The following is a 7071-nucleotide window of genomic DNA, read 5'->3' as shown; positions in this document are numbered from 1 at the left end:
GTGAAAGATAATTAAGAGAATGTTGAAGGATAATGAGGCACATAATAGTATATTAACTCACCTTTAATCTAACAGTGTGCTATCACAATGCCAGTTGGATGTTCTTCAGAGGTAATTATATTTTGCTTGAGAAATACACTTCACAATGAAAGGTAAAGATATGAAGGTATTTTATTATATTGTTCTTTTATGAAAGTTAGATGACCAAGCAAGAACTAGAGAAGCTGTCGCTAGGAAAACTCAAAATTGCTTATAAGTACTGTATAGAAATATCTCTTTAATTTAGCAAAGGTAAAACAAATCTTTAAATGTTTTTCTTCATATTTATGTAAATAATGTGCTTCCTTTTATTGCTTCCTGTCGAAATTTATTTAAAATGTAATATACTCTGTAGCTAAGTTATGGACATTTTTGTTGTAATATTATTTAGCATTGGAGTTGGTGAAGAAGACAATCTGAGACGTACTTAAGGTGAGACCATTTGATTGGTAAGGAAATGTATATTAATCGAGGAATCTTCTCAGGAGATTCATATGCAAACTGATGTCCATTTTTTATTTTTTGTTTAGGCCTATTTATGAGTTCTATTCTTGATTATAAATATTTCACCGAAAGAGCATGTTGAAGGCTGATTGGCATTTATAGCTGTCAGTCAAGTTAATAGGAAATTTAAATTAATATTACTCTAGAAATTTATCACTCTAAATTTACCAGAAATTTATTACTCTAGCCTAACTTTATCAGTTATGCTGTAATTGTCTGGGAATAATATTTTACCCGATTTACCTGAGGGCCAAAACCCGAGTGGCCTCAATGAGAACAGGAAGTCGTCGGCTTGTTGAAGGTTCCCTTCCCCCTCCCAGTTTGCCTTCATGATTTTTTCCAGGTATATTTTGAAATTCAGCACAGTTTTGGCAGTTATGGGTTTGGTGGGTCGGCAGTTCCATTGATCAATAACCCTGTGGGTGAAAAAGCCTGATTCAAAGTTATATTAGTCTGATTGGCAATTATATTATCCTGACTGTCACTTTATATAAAAAATTATATCAAAGAGATATTTATGTTGTGGTGCTTGTGGGTTCTATTACGTCTATCAATGGAGAGTTTCAGATCAGGGTTAGCATTTAGGAACAAGGTTTTGTACTTGTAAATAGCACAAGAGAATGTGTAGAGCAAGTGTATATGTAGCATGTTCAGGGATTTTAAACAGAGTGGTTGGGTGTTGTTTGGAGACAGTTTTATTGTTATGATAGCAGATTTTTGTTGGGTGATGATGGGCTTGAGGTAGTTTGCAGTGGATGAATGAACCTCATGCATAGATACTGTATGTTGAGTCCTTTAGGGAGCCGGTCGGCCGAGCGGACAGCACACTGGACTTGTGATCCTGTGGTCCTGGGTTCGATCCCAGGTGCCGGCGAGAAACAATGGGCAGAGTTTCTGTCACCCTTTGCCCCTGTTACCTAGCAGTAAAATAGGTACCTGGGTGTTAGTCAGCTGTCACGGGCTGCTTCCTGGGGGTGGAGGCCTGGTCGAGGACCGGGCCGCGGGGACACTAAAGCCCCGAAATCATCTCAAGATAACCTCAAGATAACCACCCCTAATTTACAAAAAAAAGCCTCTAGATTTTTAGCTCCAGCCATTGCATTGCTCTACAACAAATTATTTGAACTCTAAACCTTTCCTGACATTTTGAGAAAAAAAGGAAGAGTAACCTTAGTCCATAAAAGCAGCAATCTCACTGAAGTCAACAATTATAGACCAATATCAATTCTGCCGATTTTGTCTAAATTAATTTAAAGTTAATTTACACGCAGCCTTACTCCTATTTATACTGTACTTAGTTCTTCCCATAATGGCTTCAGGCCCAAAAAAGGACCAATCATGCCCAGTTAGTATGATTAATTTAATTTATGCAGCCCTTGGAAAACTTATTCATTTATTTGTTGACCTACATAAGACGTTTTGACACTGTAAACACATTAACTTTCTTAAATTGCAACATTACGGAGTAAGAGGTCACTCCCTCCAATACCTACAATCTTACCTCATGCAGTGACAGGCTCCAGTATGTCTCTGTGAATGATTCCAATTTTCCCACTCTACCCATAAACACTGGTGTCTCACCGGGCAGTAATTCTTCACCCTCTCGTCTTTTTCATCTCTTCCTCCCTTTCCAGCTCGTTGCCATCGTGAGGGGGATTGGTTGGCGGATGCTAGAGTGTGATGCTCCATGGGACAGTGTCCTCTGTCCTTTTGAAGCCTTATGCTCCTGCTGCCTTCTTCACTAATTGTGCTGAATGCTTTTTCTACTAAGTTTAATTTTTCCTTCCCAATTCTCCTTTTTAATTGCTATTTCCCAGCGACTTTTTGCTATTCTTGATCATTCTTTTAGATGTCATCTTCTGTTTTGACACTGGGTGTTAGGTGAGGCACAGTCTCTCGCCCGTAAAACTGTGGTACCCGAAATTGTTGAGCAAAGGGACACTTTTATTGTCACTCTTTTTCTTCGTTGCTGAGCCCAATCTTGATGGACTGATGGTTCTTAAAGTGGTGATTGCAGGGCATATATCCACAATGCACCCCTGGGGGGGGGGGCACGTCTTATCGGGTGTCTTATCCTCTAATTGTGGCGCCATGGTGGGTATGGGGGGCTTGTTTGTTGATGAAATAATTACCTGTTCATTTACATGCTGATATCTGACACTTATTTTTAACTTCTCAAATGTGGAATGGGAGACCAGGGCCCTGAGTCGGACTGTGATGGAAAGCCGGGCTCTGTAGCCCCCTCTACATTGGGCCCAGACCAAGCAGCTTCGGACTTTCCCTGCTTGATGGTGTTTTGGGAGTTCTTCTAGTCCCCGAGGCCAGGCTTGACTTGTGAGAGCTTGGTCTACCAGTCCCGACTATCTCTGCTCCCCTTCTACCTCTGTGGCAGGGTTGAGCCCCAAGCCCCCAGTGATGACCACCTCATCACATGGAGTGGCTTCATCTCTCATTGTAACAACTGCGCCTTTTACCCCCCTCTTACTGAGGGTGCTCAGTGCCGTCCTCTCCGCAGTCACACTTGCACAATTCCTTCCGGTTCTAATACCTTCCAAGCTTTGTTTGGTCCTGCTACATGGACTAAGTATTTTAATCTCGGTCATGTTAATTCTACTCGTCCTGATGATTTATTCATCCATAAACACCTAGTTGATACCTGGTTGATGGGGTTCTGGGGGTTATTCTACTCCCCAAGCCCGGCCCGAGGCCAGGTTTGACTTGTGAGAGTTTGGTCCACTAGGCTGTTGCTTGCAGCAGCCCACAGGCCCACATACCCATCGCAGCCCGGTTGGTCCGGCACTCGTTGGAGGAAACTATCTAGTTTCCTCTTGAAGATGTCCACGGTTGTTCCGGCAATATTTCTTATGCTCGCTGGGAGGATGTGAACAACCATGGACCTCTGATGTTTATATAGTTCTCTCTAATTGTGCCTATGGCACCCCTGCTCTTCACTGGTTGTACAGTACTCTGCATTTTCTACCATATTGTTCACTCCAGTATGTTGTTATTTTACTGTGCAGATTTGGGACCTGGCCCTCCAGTATTTTCCCACTTGTATATTATTTGATATTTCTCCCATCGTCTTTCTAGTGAGTACATTCGGAGAGCTTTGAGACGATCCCAATAATTTAGATGCTTTATCTCGTTCATGTATCCCGTATATGTTTTCTGTACTCCCTCTATTTCAGCAATCTCTCCTGCTCTAAATGGGGAAGTGAGTACTGAGCAGTACTCAAGATGGGACAGCACAAGTGATTTGAAGAGTACAACCATTGTGATGGGATCCCTGGATTTGAAAGTTCTCGTAATCTATCCTATCATTTTCCTGGCTGCCGCAATATTTGCTTGGTTATGCTCCCTAAAATTTAGGTCATCAGACATCATTATTCCCAAATCCTTTAATGTTTCTTTCCTACTATGGGCAAATTAGATTGTGTTTTGTACCCTGTATTAAGTTTAAGGTTCTCAATTTTACTGTATCTTAGTACCTGGAATTTATCGCTGTTAAACATCACGTTATTTTCTGTAGCCCAGTCGAAAACTTTATTAATATCTGCTTGTAGTTTTTCAATATCTTCAGCAGAGGTAATTTTCATGCTGATTTTTGTGTCATCTGCAAAGGATGATACAAAGCTGTGCCTTGTATTTGAGTCTATATCTGATATGAGAATAAGGAAAAGCATGGTGCAAGGACTGTACCTTGAGGTACTGCAGCTTTTAACTGCGCTTGGACTCGATTTTATATGGTTAACTGTTACTCTCTCTGGTCTGTTCGACAGAAAACTGAGTATCCAGCGTCCTACTTTACCAGTTATTCCCATTGACCTCATTTTGTGCTATCACTTCATGGTCACATTTATCGAATGCCTTTGCGAATCTGTATACTACATCTGAACTCTGTTTTTCTTCTAATGCCTCAGTGATTTTGTCAATGGTCAAGTATCTGTGAGAGGCATGATCTTCCTGCTCTAAATCCATGTTGGCCTGGATTGTGGAGGTCATTGGTCTCCATGAAACTAGTGACCTGACTCCTGATCACTCTCTCAAATACAGTAATTTTATTATGTGGGACGTAAGTGCAACTGGTCTATAATTCTTTGCCAATGCTTTGCTACCTCCCTTGTGTGGAGGGGCTATGTCTGCTGCTTTAAGCGCATCTGGTATCTCCCCCGTGTCCAAGCTCTTTCTCCACACTATACTGAGTGCCTGTGCTACTGGCACTTTGAATTTCATTATAAATATTGAATTCCATGAGTCTGAACCCGGGGCTGAGTGCATGGGCATATTGTCAATTTCTCTTTCAAAACCTGCCACGCTCGTGTTGATATCAATTATATTTACAGGGGTTTGTATATCACGCGTAAAGAAGTTGTCCGGATCTTCCACTTTCATGCTGTGTATCGGGGTGCTAAACATGTCCTCATATTGCTTTTTTAGGATTTCACTAATTTCTTTGTCATCCTCAGTGTATGAACCTTCACTAGTACGAATAGGTCCAATACTGGCAGTGGTTTTTGCTTTTGATTTAGCATATGTGAAGAAATATTTTGGGTATTTCTTTATTTTTGAATTGCTTTCTGTTTTAGTTGCCTTTCGTCAAGTTGATATGAATGCTTCAGTCTGTTCGATTTCTTCAATCTCCCTGTTTAAATTATTCCTTCTTTGTATGGAAAGTCGTGTCTGCTTCAGCACTTCTGTTAACTTTTTTCTTCTTCTGTAATGTCGTCTGTGTTCTCTTTCTACGTTGGACCTTGTGTAGGATTTTTATTACTTAAACATTTTCCCATTGAATGTTGTAAGTTCCCTGTTTATTTTCTCCGAGTCTATCCTTTTATTATTAAAATTTAATTTATTGAATAGCCCTTCTCGCTTGTTGTTTCTCTTGGGCCTACTACCATTAATGTTAGTTTGCACTTCAATGAGCTTGTGGTCCGAGTACGTAGTGTCCGAGACAGTAATGTCTCTGATTAGCTCATCATTGTTCGTGAATATGAGGTCCAGCGTGTTCTCATTCCTAGTCGGTTCTGTAATCTGCTGACTGAGCGAGAATTTGTCACAGAATCTCAGTAGTTCTCTGACCTGTGATTGGTTATTTCCAGGTTGATTTCATGCTATAGTATTACTGTTTACTATTCTCCATTGTAAACTGGGTAGATTGAAGTCTCCAAGGAAGATAATATCTGGTACTGGGTTTGCTAGGTTATCAAGGCTATTTTCTATTTTGTGGATCTGCTCAGTGAATTCCTGAACTGTTGCATCTGGCGGTTTGTATATTAGAATAATAATTAGATTTATATCTCTACCTTGATTCCAAGTACCTCTACCACCTCATTGGTCAAGTTCAGGAGCTCTGTGCATTCCAGCTCCTCTTTAATATACAGACCTACTCCTCCACTTGACCTAATTACTCTTACTCTAGTTGATTTGGTGGATACCTTTGTCACTTTTAACCCCACCCATACTGGTACACGTGTTGTTGCAGCTCCTTCTCGGGAAGCAGCTGTCCACTTAGCCTCGTTGTCCTGCATTGGGGAGACACCGGTTCGAATATCAAAAAATGCCTGGTTAAATAAATGCCAGGATTGGCACAGTTATTCTTCCATACCATGTAGCGACTGGTGATAAGGAACTTAAAGACTACCATAATAAACATGTCCTTGAGGCCCAAGGCCATTCTATCCTCCTATTAATATGTTACTCGCCCTCCCTCGTGGTCGTCATGGCCAGTCTCTTTGTGTAATGAAAATCACTTTTGATAGGTCCTTTCCGTCTTCCGTAACTCTTGGTGCCAGATGCTGTATTCAGGAGTACATCTGCTCTTCTCGCCTCTTCCCTCTGTGGTGTCACCTTGTCATGGTGAGGGGCTCACGTACACCACCCTGGGACTAGTGAGGGTTGCCTTTGCCCCTTCTCCTGTCTTCTCTTTGTGTGTTGTACATGCAGATGGGCACCACGTAGGGGCCTTGTGAGCCAACGAACCGCCCGCTGGAGGGGTAGCCCTGAATGGATGGCTGGGTGTCCAGGCTGGGGCAATAGGGGGAGTGGGGTCTTTGCACCAGTGTGGGAGAATGAACTATGCAGTAGGACTCCTTGTTAAAAAGGGGGGGAGGCACCGCTGGGGACGATGCACCCTTCCTGCACTGGCCCGCGCTCGGCCTCCCTGGCTGCCCTGGTAGGTGGTATCCCTTGGATCCAGGCCCCAAACTTTTAGAAAGACTGCTGCATGGATAATGAAACGACTTCCTTTCCCAGGCTCATGGGGGTGGGTGACCAGGCCCCTGAGTCGGACTGTGCTGGAAGACTGGGCTCTGTAGCCCCCGCTACATTGGGCCCAGACTGGACTACTCCCCCGCTCCCCTTCCTCTTCTGTGATTGGGTCGAGCCCCAAGCCCCTGTGGGGCGTGGGGAACAACACGAGGAGAAATATTAGAAATATGAACGGAAAGAGAATCCTGTAAGTAAGATAACCAGACAGAAAGAGGGAGGTGGTGAAGAGGAACAGGAACCGCAGGAGGGGTAAAAGTTAAA

Source organism: Procambarus clarkii, unplaced genomic scaffold, assembly GCF_040958095.1.
Source record: "Procambarus clarkii isolate CNS0578487 unplaced genomic scaffold, FALCON_Pclarkii_2.0 HiC_scaffold_422, whole genome shotgun sequence".
Taxonomy (NCBI): domain Eukaryota; kingdom Metazoa; phylum Arthropoda; class Malacostraca; order Decapoda; family Cambaridae; genus Procambarus; species Procambarus clarkii.
The sequence above is the reverse complement of the archived record's forward strand: the minus strand, read 5'-3'. Positions refer to the sequence as shown.